General features: G+C 46.8%; 1 protein-coding gene across 2 annotated transcripts in view; it reads left to right on the top strand.

Moving 5' to 3' along the window:
* Nucleotides 1-10,546: 10,546 nt before the first annotated feature.
* Nucleotides 10,547-24,589, top strand: part of RASSF8 (Ras association domain family member 8) — an 808,051-nt gene continuing 794,008 nt past the window's right edge. For both annotated transcript variants that reach the window (XM_069628475.1, XM_069628476.1), the window contains exon 1: nt 10,547-11,149. The gene's annotated coding sequence lies outside the window, so the exon portion shown is untranslated. The remainder of the gene's footprint in view (nt 11,150-24,589) is intronic.

Below are 24,589 nucleotides of genomic sequence, written 5' to 3'. Positions count from 1 at the left end.
TGGTGCCTAAGGCGCCAGGACTGAATCCAAACAGCCCCCAGTCGGGGCTGTTGGGGTTTTAATGAGTATCTGGATGCCTGCTCCCGGGGCTGATGGACTCGATCCGGATGCCCGGGGGTAGGCATCATGACAGCACTCCCCCCTAAGGCCCCTCCTGAAGTTGTTCTTCCCCTTGGCCCTGGCTTGTCTGGGAAGTCCCGATGGAATTTTTTCACCAATCGAGGAGCATGAACATGGTCACTAGGTTCCCATGATCTTTCTTGTGGTCCATAACCCTTCCAGTCGATTAAATAAAAAAGTCTACATTTAACCATTTTAGAGTCCAGGATGTTTTTTACCTCGAATTCAGGTTCTCCATCTATTAGGATGGGGTCAGGTAGTTTGGTTAATCTTGTCCCGGGTTGAACTGGTTTTAGAAGTGAAACATGAAAGACAGGATGAATCCGCATATTAGAGGGTAATTCTAATTTGACGGCCACCGGGTTGATAATGGCCTTAATGGTGTAAGGTCCCAAATATCTAAGATTAAAAGTCTGAGTTCCTTTCAGAGGTATATGTCTTGTAGCCAGCAAAACTTCAATCCTTTTTAGGGTTTGCAAACTTTTACAGGCGGTTCATCCATTCCTTTTCTGCTATCGCAGCTCCTTTGACAACACTAACTAGCTCCAAAAACCACTTTGTATGGACTGATCCAGCCCAAGAAGCCTTTGACACACTAAAATCTGCATTTACTACTGCACCACTGTTGCAGCATCCGGACCAAAAACGGCCATTTGTTGTAGAAGCCGATTCCTCTGATCATGCTATTGAGGCTATTCTTTCTCAGGTATGTGAAGACACAGGTCTTCTACATCCAGTGGCCTATCATTCTAGAAAACTTACCAAGTATGAGATGAATTATACGATCACTGAACGTGAACTCCTTGCAATACGGGATGCATTCATGGTATGGAGACACCATCTATTGGGGACCATTGCTCCGGTGCAGGTTTTCACCGACCATCGTAATCTTCTTGCTCTAAAATCAGTACGCTGTACTACCGCTCGCCACGCACGTTGGCATGAATTCTTCTCAATGTAGAATTTCCAGATCACCTGCCGTCCCAGCAATTTGCATTCTAAGGCAGATGCCCTGTCCAGATTGAATGAAACTGAACAAACGCCTGTTCGGGAAGGGGAGGTCCTACAGCCGTCTTTTGTCATTTGTTCTTGTACTGTGGATTCTTCTTTGAAAGGTTTAATTCTGTCTTGGATGGCGACTAATCCTCCAGAACTACATGACTAGGAGATGGTTATCACCCACTCACTGCATATGTACAAGGGCGGCTTTATCTTCCTACAACTGAAACTCGTGTGTTGGCTCTCCAGTGGTGTCATGATGCTTTAATGGCCACACAACCGAGTAGACGCAAGACTCTTGAGCAACTAAAACGATGGCCATTCTGGCCTACTATGACTAAGGATGTATCGGAATACATCAAGAATTGCGCTACTTGTGCTCAGTGTAAGGGTACGGCGTCTAAACCATTGGGGTTGATTCGTCCCATGCCTGTCCCAAAGAAACCTTGGCATATGATTTCAATGGATTTGGTGGTTGAATTACCTCTTGTCAGGGGCTGTGATAATATATGGGTGGTCATAGACTACTTTTCTAAAATGGCTGTGTTCATACCTTGCCAAGGTCTGCCGTCTGCTCCGGTCCTAGCAGATTTGTTCTTACAGCATGTGTTTCATTGTTTTGACCTGCCCGAAATCATCATCACTGATCGAGGTTCACAGTTCACCTCTAGTTTCGGGCGTCATCTCGTCAGTGCTTTGGGTATTGATGGACGCTATTCCACAGCCTATCACCCCGAGACGGATGGTCAAACAGAGAGGGCAAATGTCACTATGGAACAATTCTTATGCTGTCTGATTACTCAACATCAAGAATTCTGGTTAAACGTTTTGGGAGCAGCAGAATATGCGTACAATAATTCAGTACATTCATCTACTGGCACCACTCCCTTCTTTGCCCTCTATGGTCTACATCCTAGGTCGCTTCCTGGGGATGTCATGCCTACCACTGACAACCCAGCAGCTCAGGATTGCATCTGGGACTTTATCTCCCTGAGGGAGACGGTCGCTGATCACTTGGAGGCTGCGCAACGACAAGCCAAACTCTATGCCGATAAACACCGGACCCCTGACCCCGATTATCAACCCGGAATGCTGGTCTGGTTGGCCTCTAAGAATCTTCATATGCCTGGTCGTAGGTGTTTGTTACCTCGTTTTGTGGGTCCTTTTCCTATCAAGGAAGTGCTCAATCCTTTAGTAGTTCGTTTGGAACTGCCTTCCCAGTGTAAGATACACCCAGTTTTTCATGTTTCCCTTCTGAAACCGTGTCCTGCGGGTACCCGCCTCCCTAAGCGTACAGCACCAGTCATAGTAAAGGGGGTGGAGGAGTACGAGGTCAAGGCCATTCTGGATACCAAGATGATCCGTGGAGTGCGTCATTTTCTCATTGACTGGAAAGGTTACGGGCCTGAGGAACGAACATGCAAACCTGAGTCGAATGTGCATGCTCCTCTCCTCATTTCTAGGTTCTTGGCCTCTCACTCCAGGGATCCTTCTTTGGGGGAGAAAACTGTCAGGGTTCCCTTGGACTCCTCATTTCCATGTCATAGAGAGGGTGCAAACATGAGGAGACATTCCCATTTCCTCTGGAGATTCAGCAATACACGTAATAATAAGGGAGTTACTTTGTGTCCTCAGAATCTTTGTTCATCCAAGTGGATGCGTCCTTTCAGAGAACGCTATGGGTTGCCCTGGAAACGCTGGCGCCCATTGCATACCGGCAGGCATTCCAGCCTACGGCGGCGCATTGTGCGTGTGGTCAGCTGATCGGTATATTAGCCCCGCCCCCGCTGCACGGCGCTGCTTCTGAATTTGTCATTTCAAGTGGATGCGTCCTTTCCAGAGAACGCTATGGGTTGCCCTGGAAACGCTGGCACCCATTGCATACCGGCAGGCATTCCAGCCTACGGCGGCGCATTGTGCGTGTGGTCAGCTGATCGGTATACTAGCCCCGCCCCCGCTGCACGGCGCTGCTTCTGAATTTGTCATTTCTAAGCTGCGTATTTTGGTACCTTGTTCCCCTGTTCCTCGTTCCACTGTTCTACCCTTGGAGTTACCTTGCCTTGTCCCTTTTGTCATTGTTCTTTGATCTCTGTTGCCGACTCTGAACGTTATTTGGACTGCCTTTGTCTTATCCTTCAAGTCTCACCTGCATACCGCCAAGCCAGAATCTTCCCTGGACTGCATTCGTCTCATTCTTCCACGTCTTACCTGCTTGCTACTAAACCGGAGGACTCTAAAGAACTTTAAAAGACATCAGCGCATCGGCGCAACTACATCAGCCTTCTCTTCAGTATTACATCAGAACTCAACCCATCTCTTGGTAAGCTGCCACTACGTGGTTCCTTCTTGTTTTGCTACCTTGTATTAATAAGTCATAGTAATAGTTACATCTCTTGTTTCAGGGTGCTTACCTGTCTAGCTTTGAACTTATCAGTCCCATCCACTATTCTTGCTTGTGAGTATCAGCTCATATCTTGCATAAGTATTTCATTGTACTGAACCATACATATTAATACTTGGTTACTTTTCTTGCAGCCAGTTGACAGGGTACCAGGGAGTACCAAATATTTTCGGGCAATACTCACCTTAATCTGTCCTCTTGTACTCTTGAGGGGTATATTGTCAGGAAGACTTAATTGCATCACGACGTGTCAAGTCACCACTGCTGCATTTAGTTCTTGGGCCCTGACACAAACATGTGCTTCTTTTTTACAAACAGAAAGTAATTCCTATTAAGATTTTTAATTACACAATTATAACAAGACAATCATACCTTTAAAACATGTATGATGCATGAGTCAACAGTCTGTGATTAACTATATTTGAAAGTAGAATCTTTAGAAAATGGAATGTGTCCATGTTGAAAAAATCAATAATCAGGGTATAACTGTTATAGGAAATAGTAAAGTTCTTGGTCTGAATGTAAACCTGAGTGGCATGTGTCCATGTTGCATATCCATTTTGCTTCCCGTTTGTGCAGAATTTTGTCCACATTGCCTCCTCTCTGTGGGATGTTGAGTTTTTCTATTCCAAAGAACCTCAGGGCTCTCAGTTGACCCTGAGAATGGTTTGTTTGGAAATGCACTGATAGTGGTGATGTTGTATCTTCATTGATTATGGCTCTTATATGCTCCCCAATTCTTTTTTTTAAGTTGTCTGATCGTGCTTCCAATGTATATGAGCTCACAAACACATTTGATGCCATAACTTACATGGGTACTGTTGCAATTTATCAATGGTTTTTTGTCAATGGTTGTGCCGTTGGGCATCAGGATTGTTTTCTTGGCATTCTCTGAGTATTTGCATATCTGCCATTGGCCACACTTGCAGTTCCCCCTTAGGGGTGCTTGTAACCACATTGATTTTGATTGAGTTGGTTCAGATTGTTTGTTTTGTAAGTGAGATGGACTCAGTTTGTCTCTAAGACTCTTGGATTTATGAAAAGTTATAGTTGGATGTTCATCCAATACTGTGTGCAGATCTTGGTCTACTTTAAGTATATCCGAGTTTTTCAGTAGGATTTTTCTGATGATACGGTTATCTGTGCTGTAAGTAGTTATGAATCTTGTTTTCTGTTGATTAACTGTAACAGGTTGTGATCTTTTGTCTTGTAATAGTTGCTTTCTTGTTCTCCCAAATGTTTTCTGATGGCTCTTTGTAATCAAAGACTGAATGTATCCTCTTGAATTATACATTTTCATCATTTGGCATACATGTGTTTCAAAGTTTGCTTGTGTGGTACAATTTCGTTTGATCCTTAGCATTTTGCTGATCCCCGACTTTCTTATGCCGTATAATATATTGTGACAGATACCAGAGGAGAGTGCTGAGCAGTGGCAGATTTAAGGCAAAGGGCCCCATGGGCAGCACCTGATCCAAGGCCCTAGTTAGGCGCGTCATGGAGGCAGAGCTTTGGTTGGGCAGAGTTAATTCTAGTCACAATTGAACAATGGCAAACTTTAGGGGCAAAAGCTATTTTTTATTAAGTTGTCTTTATTACAGTTACCTAGGGGTCAGACTTCCTGGAAACAGTTGGGCCTCCTCAGCAGGCTTTGCTATCAATGCTAATTCTTCTAAACCTAGAGAACATACGTGTCCTTGTAGCAGAAAAGTGATGTCATTCTGTTTGTGCGGGCGTTGCTTCAGCCATGCATTGCAAAACGGCAGAATGATGGTGTTAAGCTTTTGCTGCATGGGTTGGAGAGTGAAAACCTCGGATCTGCATAATGGTTGGTGTACTGTAGAGTATGTTATTACAGAGCCCTTTACAATTTGTTGTATCTGCATGTACTTTAGATGCAAAACAGATCAATGTGGACGATGTTAAAAAACAAACAAGAAGATAATTTATGTTTGTGACAACAGTGTGATGAGCTGCTTGTGATTGCTGCAGGACCATATGCTGTATCTATTAGTTTATTAATTTGCTTTTTTTCGAAAGATAATATAATGCTCTGTGGTACAGTTGTGGTCTTGAGCCTACATATAACAGAAAAGGGAATGTGAAATGGAAAATGCACTGATAAATAACACAAGCAAAATAGATTGCCACACTTCTGTCTGCTGCACTTATAATAGTGCCTCAGAGAAACAGGGATTTTACTGTATCATTGGGTCTTATGGTTCACCGCCCCTCCCCCACACACAGTTTATGTAGGAGCATCAACACTGCATGGCTGTACAAATGTTTACACTTGATGATAAATATAGCGCCTATACATGGAAAACAAGGCATCCAGCCACCTGGCTCAGCCCATCTGTCATTTTATTTATCAGTCTTTAGATGCATCCATCTGTCAGGCAGGTTTACTATCGAGCAATCAGGTTGCCCGTCTTTCCACTGGTCCATTTGAACTTCCATCTGTCCTCCTGTCTATTAAGCCATCAGTCCGTCCATCCACCCACTCATCCCTCCACATAACCCCTGTGCATCCCTTGGACCACCGTTCTCTCGCCCGATGCATCCAGGCATCGTACAGATACCAAACCGGCAACATCCGTACAGCCCTGGTTCTGTCAGTCCATCCACCTAGCATCATGTCTCCATTCACCAAGTCCGTCATCTTCAATGCATCCATACTCCGTCCATCTGTCTAGCTATCCTTTACCTTATCTATCCACCCAACCATGTCTCCAACTGTCTATCTATCCATCTATCCCTCTGCCTGTACATTCATGAATCTAACCACTCATTCATCCATCCACTTCAATTCATCTTCCGGCCATTCAGCAGGCTGACTTCCCATCCCTGCATTCGCTTAGACATGTCAATCTCTGCATCCTTGCATCGGTCCACCCAGGCGTTGATTTATCCATCTAAACGTCTCTGTTCTCATCAGTCCGTTTACAACCTCTCTGCCCCTCTGTGTGTTCATTCACCCACTCACAGGCCGGCCCATACATCTGCTCGACCATCTCTCCCTCACTGGGGGCCGTGCGGAGGTGCTGGCTCTTGGCAGGCAAAACATGATGCCACCTGGTGGGAACACCCTACCTGGCTCACCGCTCATTGCATCTAGTGGCAACAAATCAGAGCACCCCTAGGAACACCCCACCTTCCTTTCACCTCCCTTTCTCCCTCCTGAGGACCAGGGAACTCATCCAGCAGGCCACCTGCCTCCTTGGCACCGGACATGGCGACAGGGGTCATGTCGAGTGCCGCCCTTCTCTGGGCGCTCCGCCACTTTCAGGACCAGACAGTGGGAGCCTGCGGAGCACCGACAGCCAATGGCTCGCCATGGCCCTGGGCTTAGACCAGGGCCCGCTGGTGGGGAGGGAGCAGAGGGTGAAGTGGATTGCCGCTCCTCTTTGCTGATGCATTCAAAAGGGGAGGACATTGGAGTGGGGCCGAGAAGGAGAAAAGGGAAAGGGGGTGAGGTGAAGGTGCCCATGCCCTTTCCCAAGGTGACCTTTTTAAAGCGCGTTGCTATCACGGCTTGTTAGGAGCTTGACTGGAGTGATGTCACAGCAGAAAGGGCACTGTGCTGTGTGGAAGGGACGGGGCCAAGCACAGGGGCCTGGCTGCCATTTGTCTGCCTGCCGACCGTTAAATCCGCCTCTGCTGCTGAGCATGCATCTGGGTGGAGCCGTCTATCTTTAGGAAGGCCTCAAAGTTTACTGGGTCCTATGGTGGAGAGCACGAGGCTATCTTTAACAGTGGAGTGACCAGGCCGCTGCCCTATCTTTCCAGAGTGTCCTAAAATGTTGCTGGCTTTCCTGAACCATCAACAGAGGCTTGCTATGGAAGTAGAACTGAGCCCTGGGAAACCAAAAGATGGGGGAGTCTGCTTGCCTTGAATCCTTTCTCTTTATAGTGGGTGCGGGAGGGGCAAAACTGTGTAGATCCTTACCTATGTAACCAAAAATATTAATTTAATTAATTCCCCTTTGGCAGAACACTACAGGGTGAATTTTGATAAAATTCGAAATTAACAAAGCTCACTTTCCAGTGTGCGCTGAAAACTATAGCCCATGATTTAATTGGGTAATCCTTGTTGTCCAGCTGACCCTGACTCTATAAGGAAGAGAGGTGTCTTTGTTCTTAAATCAGTCCAACCTTTTTATCTAGCTTCCCCAACACAGGCCTTTCAGTAAGGAGGGTCTGAAATCCAAAATTCCCCACAGCATTCCAATTTTTCTGTCTGACTTCCCAACATGGACCAAAGCAAACAGGGGTCGGAGCAACAAAACGATAAATCACCCTGTGTTTATTTTAAACCAAAAGTGTGGGTGAAATTATAATTGCCATATGTATTTTTACCAATCTTGAAATCCTACTGCTACCCTTTTAAGCCTGCAGGAAAATCAAAATCGCAATACACTACATTATAATTTCTTTCACTATTGATCCGTGTATTTCTTGAAGTGAAATTTGCAGAAAGGGAAGAATTGTGATTGTGTTCTTTTTAACTCACTTTTGGGATTTATTTATGCTGGGAGAAGTTGATGGTGTTGTGCCACGGATAAAGTGGTGTTTTGACATGTTGTGCTAATTTCTATTACTGTTAATTTAAATAAATACCAATATATTTCCTGTACACCAGCCTGGCTCTTGGCTCATTGTTAACTCAGGGGAGAGGGATCCAAGGGGCATGATATGTGTCTGAGATAGGCCTAAAAAAAAGAATCTGTTAAACAGTTTGTTGCATAACCACGTGAGTGGGGAGGGAATGAACTCCCTGTGTTGAGGGTGGCTTCTCAATAAACTGTTACAAAAATGATGGCAAAAAGCCTCTCTGTAAGAGCGAGAGAGGCGCTATTCGCAAAAGTATATTTCTTATTGGATTGCACATTTTGCTCACTACCATGTTTATAAAAGATGCCCTTGCAAAGTGTAAATAAATGTGTGAACACCTGAGCAACACAATGGCCCTCATTACGAGCATGGCGGTCTGGGAAGTACGGTACCGGTAAGCATGCCGGTACGTTACTTCCCGGACCGCCATACTACAGGCTCTGCTCGCGGGAACCGTTTCACCCGCCAGGTTTTTCCTGGCGGGTGTAATGGCACCCACGAGCAGAGCACGTTGGATGCACCAGCACAACTCTGAATGTGCCGATGCATCCGACGTCCCCATCCCCATTCCGCCCTATGCGGCAGAATGGGGATGGGACGACCCTTCATTCCAGCACCCGAAAAATTAACAATTACCGGGTCCTCCTAACTCGGAAGGATCCGGTTCTTGACCATTCACGGGTGCCGGATAAAATGCAACTCCGGCGGCAGCGGCACGACTAACGCCAGAGTTGTAATGCGGCAAATGTTATCAGATACAACCATTTAAAAGTTCCTTTTTAATAGTTTATTTTAAATAAGTGTTAAACCCCTGCCGTTCCTTGTTTTGAAATACACAGGCAGACCTATGTGTAATGTGACAGGGAAAGAATGTTTTTTACTGCGCAAGATTATAGGGTCTCGTTACAAGTTTGGTGGTATCTTGGCTGTAAATCCGCTGAGATACCACCAAACAGATTTATCATTATCGCCTTGATCTGGCGGAATTACTGCCAGATTACAAGTGGCGGTATGGTGGTGATAGCCCCCCTTTATGCCGAAATTGCCTTTTTACCCACAGTTCAGCAGAGTGATAAGGCGGCAGTAATGCACTGATAACTGAGTTGTCATTGCATCACCACAGTTTTTGGCCACAGCGCCGAACTCATAATGAGGGCTCCAGCCCAGACTGATAGAACCGAAGGGGAGTGAATAGGAATATACTGAAAACTACAAACACGGGCACATTAAAAGCTGGGCATGCACATATCGATTGACTGTTGCCCACACATCTAGAGTAAAAGCAGCGCCCACATGTTGATTGAAAATGACCCACACATGTTCTTTGAAAGCTGCACATATATGTTCGGAGAAGACTGCACACAAGTGTATTGAGAGCAGACACCATCGTTGCCAGTTGCTGGAGGTGCAGCACAGGGCCAATGAATGGCACAGCCCCGGCGCCATGGCATCAAGGAAACAGAGTACACCTATACCACACCATGGTTTTAAGAATGCTCCCCTGACCCAAGTCTCCTCCATTTTTCAGGATCGCCTCCTGTGACGTCGGAAGTGCCTCTGCACGGAGCGTCCTCCCTTCGTCACAACCAATGCGAACTTAGGGGTTTGAGGAGGGAGTACAGGATGCCACCGGGAGATACTCACTAGGTGTACTCACCAGGGAGGCGTCATACTCACCAAAGAACGAAACAGGAAACACTGAATCCCCCCAGCAACTTCAATTCACCCAGAGGGCAGTGGTCTTCAAACGATGGGGCTGGCCCCCCTATAGGAGCACAAACGATGCCCAGGGGGGCGTGGGGCTGTTTAAATCGGGATTACGGTGACTGTTTTAATAGAGAATGTAAGCGTGAATAGTTTGTGGGGGGCCGGAAACAAGATTGTGAATCAAGGGAGTGAAGGTTCCGCATCAAAACGTTTGACCACCACTGCCATAGTGCATCCCACCTTCAGACCCCTGTTATGCCCTTACCTTAAAATGAGGTGCAGGCCACAAGCAACCAATGCCGGTAGACGGCACTGCTAAAAGAGGCGTCCCCCAAACCCCTCCGCGGGTCGGCGCGGGCCATGTGGTGTTTCTGGTCTGAGAGACTCAATTCAATGCTATAGATTATTGGGCCAGGAGACTATGGCGTGCACAGCGGGCGGATATGCCCCTTGAAGTGCCGGCTAACGTTCTGTGGTATAAGTGTGTATTGCTCTACGATTACCGATATGTGATATCTGTCCTCCAGACCAGTCAGAAGTGATAGTGCAGAATGCTCACGTTGTGTGCGTTCCCTTATTTTCATTGCACGTATTGAACGTGTCACTTCAAAACGCCGCGTCCAGCTGTAGTTTTCTATCCCCACAAAGCGTTAAAAGGAAATCCTAGAGGAAGAGCCTTTACGGCGGGGGCGCATTTCTATCCTCCGCCGTCTGGTTTCTGGGAGAGCAGTTCTGTTATTTGGCTCTAAAGGCAGAAGGCGGCTGGGTAGAGGCGCATGTCGCGTCCTCCGGGAGGAGGCTTGGGCCGCCGCCGGGTTCAGGCTCTTCTGGTCCGGCGAGGGGAGCGGCGTTCCCGGCCCTCGATGGCAGACGGAGGGGTGAAAGCTCTGGCCGGAGCCGGGGGACGGGCTGATCCCCGGTTCGGCTGACAGAGGGGCGAGGGGCGGGGGCTGGGGAGGAGTCTCGCAGCACAGGGCTGCACCGATGCAGGCAGCAGAAGCGGAGGGAGCCGCATGCACAACGAGTGCGGGGACACACACACACGGTGGGCGCCCTCTTCCTTCGCAGTAACTTTCTCGCACTTTAACGTCGCGCTGTGTTCTTGGTCGTTCGCCGGCCTCTGGCTCCCTGCGCGGTGTGTTGCTGCTGCTGTGCCCAGGGGACGTGGTGCCGTGGAGCTGCGGCTGGCAGGGTTTCCTGTGGAGGTGCCCAGAGGAGTTGCGAGGAATGCAGACTGGCTTCGGGGCAGCCAGGGGAGCTGCAGCGATCCAGGGGCTGCCAAGACCTGCCTGAGACGGCCACAGCACTGTAAGTCAAAAGCGGGGCCCCTAGAGGCCCGTGGAACGGCTTTGTTCGCCCCCCGCTGTACGTGTTTCTCCACGGGGTTGTTTTTCTTTCTGCAACTAGTCAGCGCAGAAGCTGTAACTTCTCAGCTAAGCGCAGGTCCGTTCTCCAGAGATGACCTATAGGAATGCCTCGATTTGGGTTCTTATAGCATTCATGTTTCTCTTTGCCAATGCTGGCTGCCCTGTATTTTTTGGTTATACGTGTGTTGTGCTTAGTTTTCCCATGTGATTTAAAAAAAAATCCTCCCACCCCCAACAGGAAAGATCTGGCCGCACAGACTATGTGTGCAGGACGAGGCACGATGACTAGTCAGGAGTGTGTGTGTGTGTGTGAGGGGGTGGAAAACAGCCTGGATGGCCCAGGATTGCTCTGTGCGGGTTTGTGCACTGGTGGGTGTTGGGAAGGATTTACACACAGTATTGCGATTACTCTATATTGACTTTGGACATTTGACAAGTCCTTAGAGTAGCAACAATACTGGTGTTATCCATCGGTCCAGCAGGGCTGAGTTTGTTTGCATTTCATCATTAAAAAAGAAAGAAGAAAAACAATGCTCTTTAGTGGGAAGGGAGATTTTTTTTTCTAACAAGCTTTCTGAGTCAGCGCGGCTGCTGCACTTTCCTAGTGCCATGGAGGAGGGGAAATCCGCAGTTATTTTACCTAACGCTGTTACCGGGCTTCTAAGCACTTCCAATGTTGGTCGGTAGGTGAAGTGAGGCGTAGAGGGGGTGATGCAGCGATGATGTGCCCAGAATCACAAAATCGGGTCAAGTGGGGACAGAAACGTAAATGGGTGGAAAGTGAAGCTCCTTGCTGTGCCATTTGACCCATCATTAACACGTATGGACCCTTCCACACTAGACTCCGTGGAGGCGCTGAACACCATCTGAACAAACGCTGGTTCATCGGGAGCCCCCGCCTCCTCTCATCGGCCTATCCCAGCAGCGAGCTCTGCTCACCCTACCCAACCTGAACCCTTCTTGGGATGTCCCCTGTGTACAGTGCTCTGTTGACTTTCACTTTTGAACTGAACATACATGTGTGTGTGCGTGTGCGTGTGCACTATGATGATAACCCCTGCGCAGGATCTTCTCCTATGTACACGTTTGTCAAGGATCACACAATCTGCTCAACCGGGGCCTGGGTCCAAAGCTGACCAGTAACCTTTCGTCCAAATCTCTAAACAATATCATTAGTAAAGATGTTAATGATAATAATAGTAGCAATCACAGGACTACATGTGCCAAGAATCACACAATCTTGTCAAGTGTGGCCTGGATCCAAAGGCAACCATGTACCTTGTTCTATCCTGAGCATATCCCCGAATTACTGCTACGATGAATAACAATAACAACCTCTAGACTGCGTGTCCTGTGGGCTCGTGTCCTAGTTGTCACAGAATGTTGGATCCAAAGCCGCCTAGTGACCTTGCTGTTGCATGCCCGTACCCCACATTTCTAAGACTACAAATAATAACGATTGCCAGATACAAACCCCTCCTTTGCACACCTTTTCATCAGCTGGCCGAGTTGGCATGGAGGCTAGACTGTGAAAGCTTCTGGTCATTTTAATATTATTTCGGGTTTTTCATGAAGCACTCGGACCAGCTGAGGACAACAGGGAAACCGCCCTGGCGATGCCCCCAGTTTAGGCACAGTGGAGGGAGGGGAACAGTCTCCGGGCTCTTTCAAACTTCACCCGATCTGCTCAGAGGTGCATTTCCAGCGGGGAGTCCATGTGGAGGGGCTTCCGAAGTGCCGAGATTTTTTGTCAAAAGGGGTGCGGGGGGGGGCTAAAAGGGCACCAGCGGGAGGCTTGGGATAGGGCACCAGGGCCCCCTGGCTCTGCCCCCGAGTGGTGGAACCTCAGGGGTACAGCCGTTGTTGCCGTCTGATCCAGTCCACAGCACTCGTATGGATTGCATGTTCTTGGACCACAAAAGATGATCATATTGCATGCACGATGGAGCCTTCGTGCCTGTAACACACGTGTGGAAGGGCAGTGTGGGTACACTACCGTTGTTTAATGACGGGTGAGCAGGGACAAAAGACCTGGGGGGGGGGGGGGGCGCACTCGTTTCCAAGACTTCTTTTCACACATGCCGTTTTGGAAACAGGACCGTCTCCAGTTGGTGTGTTCCAAACACAGGGGCTACGAAGGTACTCGTATGACGTATGTGACTGTGCTCTGCGAGCTTCCCAAGTCACCATATACTTTCCCATGCCATGTTGGCGAGATCACACAGTAGAACCGTGGGAAATGGCTGACAGCGAGGCACGGCAATGTTTTGCAGGTCACTCAGGTAAAAACAAAACGACTCTATGACGAGGACGTCTCTTTCTTAAACATGACGTTCCCAAACACCCGCTATGTCAAAGAAAGGCAAACGCGCCAACTGCTGACGGCGATTTCTCATGGTGTCTATCCTTGCCTCTGTAAAACATTCAGAACTCAAACCTTATGTTAAGTGTTCATGATCACATTTATGCTTCAAGCAGAGCAAACGTTTGGTACTCTCGTCACCCACTTGGTAGATGTGTATGACTGTATGATTCAAGCCAACAACGCTCTGGAAAGTTGCATGTAGGGTTACATACCTTGGAACTCGGGGCTTTGAGTGGGCCAGGGCTGGAGGGGGAGGGTTCCCCTGTCGAAAAACTGCTCACAGCTGGGGTGCTGTCGGTGGTCCCTTTGACCCACTCTCCCCAACAAAAAGCACCTAATGCAGTTTCTCCTGTGCTTATATCAGGAATCGGAAAGCATGGCCCAGGAGACTATTTATAGTTTAACATCGCAAGTGCTGAGTGATGAATTTACAATGAGAACGTCGTCTTTTGCTTAAGCAGGACAGACCAAGACTCAAATGCAAAATCTCAGGCTTCCCAAATGAGTGTGTATGGTTCGTGGTTTACGGACATTTTACTGTCAGGGTGAGTCTTGCGACAGAGATGAGCACCAATTCTAGTGTGCTTTACATGCTCCAGCATCACTATCACAGACACCTTTGTCAAATATATCATCTGTGGTCACTTTTATGTTACCATCATTCTCTTGGTTTTTATGCAAAGCATTCAAGAACCCACATTGTTGCCATTTGGCCCCTTTCTCCTAGGGGATTTGTTTACAGAATGAGGGACAGATACTCACTGATTGAATTGTTTATACCAAGGGAGTGATTTATTTGCAAACTGGGCCAGAGAGAGATTTATTTTCAACATGTTGAATATGCAGACAGGATGCACACGCCACCTGATACCCTGCTAACTCAGCACACGTACGTGTTTGCAGGGTCTCATGATGTATGTTTGTGACAGTCCTTTCGGGCCAGCCCCTCACTATTTAGGCCACCCACCTTGTTAGACCCCACACGCCTCGATTTCTCTTCCCACTTAAAGCATTTGAGTGCCAGGAGCGTAGGTGGGAATGACGTGTGCCAAACAGTACAACTATGTGGTAGCTGTCTGGCAGAGGCTTATGACTTGCACAAACAAAGGCAATAATGGTATCCGCGAGTGTGGGGTGTAAGGTTACATACCATGTACATAATGCCAGCTTCGTGCCAGGTGCCTCAGTCCGTATGACTCTTACCAAACAGGGCAGCACTGTGGTCTCCCACTTGGTGCAGTGTTCGACCCGCACAACACAAGGCAACCAAACGCTGGGCATTGGTGTGGGGGTTCATGCCATGTACGTGCTTTATCCAAGGGGTAGTAGTTGAAGCTTGGTTGTCGGGAGTTTTGACGTGATGAGCGTGTGCCAAACAGGGCAACACAATACTAGATCATCTTGTGGGTCCAGGCTGGGTATGTCGTGTTAGTAGTGCCGTGGCCGCAGCACACGAGGTAACCATGTGGTAACCCTGTGCGCAACACATTCAGGAATAGTATCTGTGCTAGAGAAGGCAGTGCGAGGTTGCATATTGCGTACATGCCGTATAGTGTTCTCTGTGCTGTAGCACGCGCTGGAGGGTCGCCCCTTGCCATTGCGCAAGCGTATTATAAGAAACGTTGAATTCTTTAGAGCCACGCCTGTGGCGAAACCCAGAGGGTATCAACTCCAGGACAAAAGACGAGGTGAAATGAGCATGTATGATAGAGCCGTGTGCGATGCCACTTGTCTAGGCCGCGGGTATGGAGCCCGTGAGGCGGGCAGTGGCTGCCTGGAATATCTCCGTCCTGTCCACACCCACCACATGCGTGTGCGCTTTATGTAAGATTTCGGTTTGGCGTCCCCCTCTGGCCTACTTGAAACACGTTTGGAGTGTGTAATGAGGAGCCCGAGCTGTTGGGGCGCAGCGGAGACGGGGTCTCCATTTTTTGGGGGGGGGGGGGTCCAATTCACGAGGCACTTGGAAAGCTACGTCCTGCTCCTGTGCTGGGGAGCAAACCTGTAAGCACGGCGAATCATGCGCTATGCGATTTTAATTCATGCTATAACATTGCAAGTCGACCAAAGACCTGGACGGTGTTTATGCAGAAACAAAACGTATTCGCAGGACATGGGGTGCGGGCGAGGAATGCGGGCTTGAAAACGTGGATGCCAGGCGTATATTTAACATGATGAATTGTTACCAACCTTTCAATGATGTTATGTATGTTGTGTACATTAATTCTATTTAAGCATTATGTTTTATTGTGTGCAAATGTGTTGGTTATTAGGCACAGCGTCAAATAAAGTTGTACAAATACACGCTGGGTCTCAGAGAGCACGCTAGTTTGCGGGAGCACTTTGTTCAGTATGGAAGATAGGATGCCAACACGAGCGTTACTGGCGGGGCACAGCCAGCCTCAACATTTTGCGGGAGGCCGGATGGAAAACTGTTCGTGAGACGGGACATTAAACCTATTGCTCTACTGATCACCCCCTCTTACCGCCCCTCCCCAAGCCCAGGAGGCTGCGTAGATACGACGCTTTCCTTTGGCCCATCTTTCACTCCAACTCACCAGAGGCGTAGCCAGGATTCTGTGACATGTGAGGTCTGGAGCCAATGTAGAAGGAAAGGTACCTCTTCTGCTCCCACCCAAATGCACAGGAGTGACGGAGTAGTGAGGGAGGGTGAACCAATCAGGGGGGGGCGGAGGGGTTGTCCCCTTTAGCAAAGTTTTTAAATAATGGGTTAAAATAGTGCATTTTTCAGTACACTTTCTCTGATAAATTAGGTAAAAAGCCACACAGTTTACAACCGGTTTTGTAGGGTAATCCATAGAAAGTCCATTATATGCCAAGCCACCAACAATGCACAGGAGCATTTTCAAACACATTTGCATAATGCCTTTGCCCACTATATGCGAGTACTTTGCAAGTGTAAAAAGCATTTTCATAACGATTGTGCTCACACCTATACATGCCACTATTGCCACATAGGAAACTACTCATGTTTACTTTGTCCACAATGACAGTGAGGATACTAGAACAAAGCATATGTATGCTGGCTCTGCCAATACGTGCCAGTATCCCCATATAAGAGCATATTCCTGTTGGCGTCGCCTTAATGCCAGTGAAATAAAAGTCCTGCCAGAGTAAGAAAACATATTGTGGCTGGCTATCCAAATCCCCCGCTCCCCATATAAGAACTCTTATCATGTTGCATTTTATCCCTAACGGCAGGAAAAAATGTCATGCCACAGTAAAAAAAAAACATTGCCTTGCAGGGTGCACAAATGCCCCCACCCCAACGTGAGAATACTTATGTTGCCTTTGGCCTTAACACCAGTAATGAACTGCAATGCCACAGTAAGAAAACATGCTCTTGCTGGCTAGCCGGTAAGATAGCTCAGTGGGCTGAGCGCATGCTCTTGTAATCTGAGTGTGGTTTGCAGGTTCAAATCCTGCTAAGGCCAACTCAGCCTTTCATACTTCATCACTACTTTCTGCTCCAATTTTCAATGTTATGTGGATGACACTCCGCTCTCTTTCAGGCTACCTTCAGCCACCTCTGCTTCTTCTCTCATACCAAACTCTCTGGCCGCAATTCAGAAATGGTGTGCCGCCAACGATCTCGGCCTTAATGCCAGTAACACTGACATTTTCCTCATTGGGACACTCGCTGCCTCCTTTCCTCTCTCTCTCCGTCTGGCTGCCCACTCTGGGCCCTTTTCCTGCTCCTTTCTGTGCGGCTAAGAACCTTGGTGTCATCTTTGACTCCACACTCTCCTTCTCTCCTCACATCTCTGACGTCTCTAAGAAGTCAAACTATCAGCTGCACCTTCTCAGAAGTATTCTTCCTTTTCTCCCTTTTGCCCAGAAGCTCACTGTCTCCAGAGCTTTGGTCCTCTCTAAGCTGGACTATTGCAACAGCCTCATTCTAAATCTTCCTGCCTCTACTCTTCAACCATTACAACTTATCCAGAACAGGACTGCAAGACTTGTCTTTGGCCTCAAGCCCAGGAATCGTATCTCTCCAGCTCTGAAATCTCTTCACTAGCTCCCTGTGTCTGCAAAGATCAAGTTCAAGCCCCTCTGCATCGTCCACAAGGCTTTCTGGGGCCTGGGACCACTCTACCTCCAACTTTCTCTTCCAAAACATCTTCCTTCTCGAGCTTTCCGCTCATCCACCTTCAACTCTCTGAGGGTCAGACACTTCGACAAGCAGAGAGTTGGGGGCAGAGCTATCTCCTTGGCTGGGGCGTCCCTCTGGAACAGACTCCCATCTCTCAAACTTGAGCAGAACCACCTCTGGTTCCAGAAGCAACTTAAGACCTTCCTTTTCGCTTCCGCTTTCTCTCTCCCTCTCTCCTGATGATGCACCTGACTGCTCCACGCATTGGTCACCTGGTCACCCTCTGACCTTTGGCCCAGGCTCCTGCATGTTCAGTTGACTTCACACTGCCTCCGGGCTCCCCAGCACTTAATGGTCTGTATCTGAAACCCTAAAGTCCCTTCTCTCTGCACCTATGAGCCAACCACTGGCTGCACTTGTGAGTTAAGTGCACTTACCCCTTCCTCTCCCCCCTGGCACTTCTTCCCTTCTCTCTTCCACGCACTTGCGCGATCTGAATGACATAAGGCCTAGTAAGATCGTTATTTTGTCCTCCCTTTGTTTCCCCGCCATTGTCTTGTCGCACTTAGAAACACTTGTGTACAGGCGCATTATAAATGCCATATATCATATCAAAGTGACCGCCCTGATCTCTACCCTCCTCTATGGAAATTGTACTATTACGTTGCTTTTGCACCTTGCTACCTCCCTCTTCTGCTGTACTGTGTTTTCCCTGCTCACCAAGTTGTGCCAGCTCTGTGATACTTACAGGTTTGGGCGCTGTAAATAAATGCAATAAATAAATAAATAAAGCTCATTAAATGAGTACAAACTTCGGTTGGGTGATGCATTTTATGTAAATAAGTTCTCTGTACAGCACTTTGGCGAAGGGCTATATAAATAACATATTCTTATTACACAAATCCCCCCCCATATAAGAATGCATATGTTGTACTCATCATGTTATATTCCCCTCATGTAAGAATATTTATGTTGCCTTTGACCGTAACCCCAGTAAAATAAAAAGCCAAGTCAAAATAAGGAAACATGCCCTCCTCGTGTAAGAACACTCATGTTGCCTTTGCCCTTAATGCGAGTACAATATTCCATGCAACAGTAAAACCCAGCGAGGCCAACCTCACTGTAGTATTTCTGACAAGCCCCCCCTTCGACCCCACCATCACATAACTGCACTCAAGTTGGCTTTCGTTCGCCCAAAAATGACAGTATAACATGCCATGCTCTTGTCAAAAAATGTTCATGCTCCAATGCCCCTCCCCAGGTCCCAGCGTGCATAAACACAGAGGCACATTCAGACACATTCACCCACCAGTCACGCACCCACAGGGCTGATCTGTCATTCACAGGAGCACCCATAACATTTAGTTTGTGCGCTCATTAACATGCACAGTGTACACCATTCACACTGCATTCATTGAAAGGTGTGCACTTGCAGACACCTCCTAGAATACATAGAACCACTTACACACTCCCTCGCATGCATGCACACAATCGTTGCATGCACACAAATACACTTTTCTTTTAGTTAATGGTAATTATTGAAAGCATGGGCCATGCAAATGCTGAACCAGCAGTTAAGCCTTTAGCTGCAGCATGGTGGGGGTGGAGGGGTCTACTGATATCCCCATGGCAGGCTTTTCTCCTCTGCCTCTACCTTCACTTCAATGCCTGTTTTCTCACCTTAGAGAGTGGTGCATTTGCTTAAGTCAATACACTGCTCTGCGATGTGAGAAATGTGACAGTTTCTATCAGAGGCATTGCTTGGGCGGTTAAGGGGGCTATAGCCCCTGGTCTTAGGTTATAGCCCTGGATATAATCTCAGGAGCTACAGTCAAAAGGCTAGCTAGCCCCCAGTCCCGACAGTAGCCCCAGGTCTTTTGCAGACCTAGCAACACCCCTGGTTTCTAGTGGTCTGAGACCCGGGCTGGGCGCAACAGCAGAGTGATGCCTGCTGCGTCAAAGTGGGGGAGCTTTAGCTCTCCCAAGCCTGTGCATGGCACGACCCCTGGTTACTAGTGTGCTACAGCTGGGTGCTGCTAGTGCCTGTGTGCCCTGTACTGAATCAGGCAAGAGTTTGATAGCATTATATCCACTTGGTGCAGGCATGTGATCTGTAGCAAACAAGGCAACAAAACACTGAACATTAGTGAGCCAATACATACTGTCTGGGTGGGAAATTGACCAGCAGTGACGTGTTGTGTTATATTGCCTTTACCTAAAGGCAATTTCGTGTACCCATTTGGTAAAGCCGTCCTGTGTAAAGATTTCAAACATCCAGTTATTATGTGTGTTTGGTGGGTCTTGCCCGCTCAGGCCCCACCCTGTCTATGCATCTGGTTGTGTATTGCAGGCATAGTGCCTGCTAGAGTGTCTGTAGTTCTTTTGTGGTTGTAAAAGAGCTTTTGGAGTGCAGAATGTAGGCCCTCACAGCTGGGTTCAAGTAATGACCTAAAGTCTGAAACCTTTGGCTCGCCAGATGTTTTGGACTACAACTCCCATTAGTGCCAGCCAGCGTAGCCAATGGTGAGGGATCATGGGGATTGTAGTTCAAAACATCTGCCGAACAACAGGTTGCAGGCCCGTCCAGAGCTGGCCCAAGGCATGGGCAGTCTGTGGAGTGGCACAGGGCGCCGCTGCGAGAAGCTGTCACCCCGGTTGTCATGTTACCAGTGCAGTCACATAATATTATCATCAAAGCACTTGCTCGTATTGGGATTTTTTTTCCAGGGAATATTTCACTACATATTGCTGGGTTTAAAAGGTGAGCATCTCTTATACTATGTCAGCGTATTTATTGGAAAACCTTCTCTCTCAGGTTATTTTTGTCGTTGGTTACTTTTTTTGAAAGGCCAATGATCTTTTGTCTAGTGCTCTTTCTTCTAAGGGGAAAGGTTAATTGAACTAAATGTGTATCTTTCACATTAAGATATGCTCACTTACTGTGTATATTCTTGGGTGCCAGCTTTTATTATCGCTATTGGGGGAAAAAAGTTCCCACACTGAGTGAAGCGAGGGAGCCGTACTCATCCTCATGTTAAAACACCACACCACATTTTTACAGCACATGCTGCCACAGGAATTGGAAAGCAGACATATGATTTACAGGAAGGGCTAAAAGTATTACATCTCAGCAGCAGTCTCCGAACCCGCTCAGTTGGCTTTGCAACATTCTGCTATAAGATCCCCTGCTATTCTAAACAGGCAAACCGTTTTGGCCTACTCACACCCTCCAATCAATGCTCAGGGGCACACTAATGAGGCTCCCTTCTCATTTTGTAGTGAGCAGCACTTGATAGTTATTATCTGCTTTTTTTTTACAGTCAAAATCATTAGCTGTAGCTTCTCAGACGAAAGCGTATGGCTAATTTGGACAATATTTATTTATTTTTTTACATTCTAGGTGCTAGTATTGCCCAAATATACACACAATTAAAATAAAAACAGCTGTTAGTTTCAGCTATCGAAACACAATCACCATGTTTTTGCAATAACTTCCACAGATAGTGTTTTCAAACCAAGGTTTCGAAAAGACCTTTTGCAAACAGTATTTCCACCAATTACATCTGGGAAGAGATGTGTTCAAGTTCCTGAATGGCAGACTGGTCTCAAATCCCAGCTTCTCCACTTAAACAAAGTGTGTGCTACTGGCCAAAATCCTTTTATAACACTTTGCCTTATCTGCCAAAATTAGAACTCTGTACAAGGTATTCAGCTGTCTGCTATTTAAAATAAAATGCATCACTTCTGATATTGCCACATAGGTAAATATTGACGATTCATATAATGGATGTCACAGTGTATTTGTCTACTTCCTTATGCATGGAAACTTATTTCCAATTTAACTTCCCATGGTACCTTTGCGTACTAAAGACTCATTCTTTGATATCACTGATGTCACTATTTATGGAAATTAGGGGGGCCCACACATTTTTCCACCCAGGGCCCCACAAACCTTAGAGTCGGCCCTGGACCTCTCTCATCTTTGTGGTCACTTCGTATTAAGCGTGGTGATCCCATAAGTCACGTGTGCTGCATTTAGATTGGCACTCTTGCTTGATGCAAATGCTCACATGCTCCTTAAACGGAGCCATTCAGGCTGATTCCACCTTCTAACTCCCTCTTAATAGAATGTGTGAATTTTTATTTTTATGTTTGCATTATTAAGTAGAGCAATTTACCTCAAGAGGATAGATCGTGTTCTGACTTGCAAATCTTGCACCCTCCTGGCTCGTATTAAGGTTGGCTAGACCACTCTTCTTAGATGCAGGTAGGGGAACACATTCAAATTGGGTCGGGGGAAGGATGTGTAGCTGGTGGGAGGAGGGATTGTAATATGTCGGGTTTGTGATGTTTCTACGAGCCAGAGTAGTGTTGCATAGGCATGCAGGTGTGCCTAAAGTGGTGTGGCCGTCTGCATTCTAGAGATGTTCCATTGGACAAAAACGCACCAGAGTAGTGTTCCAAAGGCATGCGTGTGAGTCTAAAGTGGTGTAGCCGTCTGTATTATAGAGATCTTCCATTGGACAGAAACAAGCCAGAGTAGTATTCCAAAGACATGCGGGTGAGCCTAAAGTGGTGTGGCCGTCTACATTCTGATCTTCCATTGTTCAGAAATGCGCCAGAGTATTGTTTCAAAGGCATGCGGGTGAGCCTAAAGGGGTGTGGCCATCTGTATTCTAGAGATATTCCATAGGACAGAAAAAAACCAGAGTAGTGTTCCAAAGACATGCGGGTGAGCCTAAAGTGGTGTGGCCGTCTACATTCCAGAGATCTTCCATTGGACAGAAATGCGCCAGAAGTGGCCCCGGCCCTCTTAAAGCAATGCCTAATCTTGATGCCTCCTGAACTTGGGGGTGGTCAGCAAGTTCATGGAAGCAGATCTAAAACTCCTTCTGGCAATGTGTTTCCTGATGCTAGGAGAGATATTTTCGGGAACTGCTAGTTAGAAGTATTTAAGGACAGTAAAGAAGATTATTTTGGGGCCTTCTTTACACATAAGATATGATGGGGACTAAATGGCAGCTGTGAGTGGTCTGCACTTGAATTGAACACTCTTTTGGGCTTTTATGATATCCTGATTTTGAAAAAGCTTGGATTAAAAATGTATGATTTTGGCATGAATAACCTCACACAGACCCATGATGTACCCTGGGTAATTTGGCTGTTTCGTTCTCAGATTGTGCACATTTTGTTTTCACTTTTACAACAGACACATACATGGAAGACTAATCCTTAGCCACAGCTGTGCTATATCCCGAATACGAAAGAGCACCTTTTACTCTTGAGTCTTTCCATTAAATATTTGCAACTTTGCATGAATTTCAGAGTATTATCAAAGCAATATTTACTGTACAAGTATGTGTGGGATGCATTGACCCACTAGGCTCTGCCCTGCGACATTACTGTGTGCTGCTTTCACCAGAAACAGAATGGCCGCCAAAAAGCCCTATGCACGCTAAAAACCTCTGAGAAGTGCGCAGGGAAACCGGAAAAACAGGCTGCCAATCTATTTTACCAGTGTCAATGGTAGAACAGGAGACAGCACTGCCAAAACCTGTCATTGGGCTGCCCACAGAGTGAAATGGAACTAACTGAAAAGGCAGTGCTTCATTGCCAGGAAAACCCAGAAGTGCTCTAAAATCCATTTATCCTTGGCTGTTGAAATTGCAAAATAATGGTTCCCAAACATCAGAAAAGATCCAACATCCTCATTGGGTGTTAACCATCACCTTATTTAAGTAACCCCCATAAGCACAATGTCAGGAGAAGCAGATTTCATGACAAGAATATCCACATTAAAAAAAGGGCTTGCCTGGAAAAATCTGTCAGAATATGGGCGCAGTACCACCGCCTGCCTGTATCAAAGCTGCCATTTACTTACACTGTTAGCTTAAACTTGTACATTAAGATCAAATTGTGGAAAAGAAGTGACTTGCCATCAAAAGCAATATAGGTTGCTACTATTCAATCTCTATGTTTTAAAAAGACTGGAATTAGAGATCTGTGTGTATACTTGTTGAAAGTGTAATGTAATTTAGCAAAGACAATTTTAAACAAAGTGTTTTAAAGTGAACTGATAGCAGCCAGAGGACTTCAAAGCACATTCCACAGTTTGCCCCAAACAAAGGTGCCTTCCTTTTGCTCTCTGCCCAGGAACTCTCAGTTAGATGCTAATGATGCTAATGAAAGGAGGTTGAGATTTTGCTCTGCTTCTCTGGGGAGAGACAATAGGCTTCCTGGACTGCAAATTCAAGTGTCAACCGAAACCACTGCCAGCAGGAAGAGAGGCCTGGATTGCTCTTGGCCCAGCAAAACCATGGGGGCGGGACCAGACAGATTTGTGTATCTTAACCCATAAGAAAATATCTTTTAGAAAATCTCTAAAAATCTGTAAAATATAGGTTGATAACATGAAAATCCTGCTCACATTATGAAACTACTCTGAACGCTGCACTATGTTCAGAGACAGGACTACAGAAATAAATATTTTGTAGCAATTGTGATGATGCTAGACATATGAAACGTCACAGGATTATGCCCAGATGTCATGTGCATATATGTAGAAAAATGTGGACAAATATGACATTGGGTACCCAACCAAAAGCACGAAAAACTGTCAAATCTGAACTAAAGCTCTCACTGAGCTGGGACTCGGAAGGACACTTGCTCTACTAAATCTGTGATGTAAATATGTATTGCTAGCAAGTTGGTTGTATTATAAATATGATTTATATGAAACATAGATTTACTGTACAGAAACAAAGGGGAGGTACTCCCTGGATTGTAAAATACATCATCATCATGGCAACAGAGTTCCTTCTCAAATCAGGAGAGAGGACAGACCCTAACCAATAGGATTTCTAGAGGGTGTGCCTAGTATAATTCAGCCTACCCACCCCTTA

The sequence above is a fragment of the Ambystoma mexicanum genome, chromosome 12 (assembly GCF_040938575.1).
Source record: "Ambystoma mexicanum isolate Mex_15411 chromosome 12, UKY_AmexF1_1, whole genome shotgun sequence".
In the NCBI taxonomy this organism is placed as follows: Eukaryota; Metazoa; Chordata; class Amphibia; order Caudata; family Ambystomatidae; genus Ambystoma; species Ambystoma mexicanum.
The sequence above is the reverse complement of the archived record's forward strand: the minus strand, read 5'-3'. Positions and strand labels throughout refer to the sequence as shown.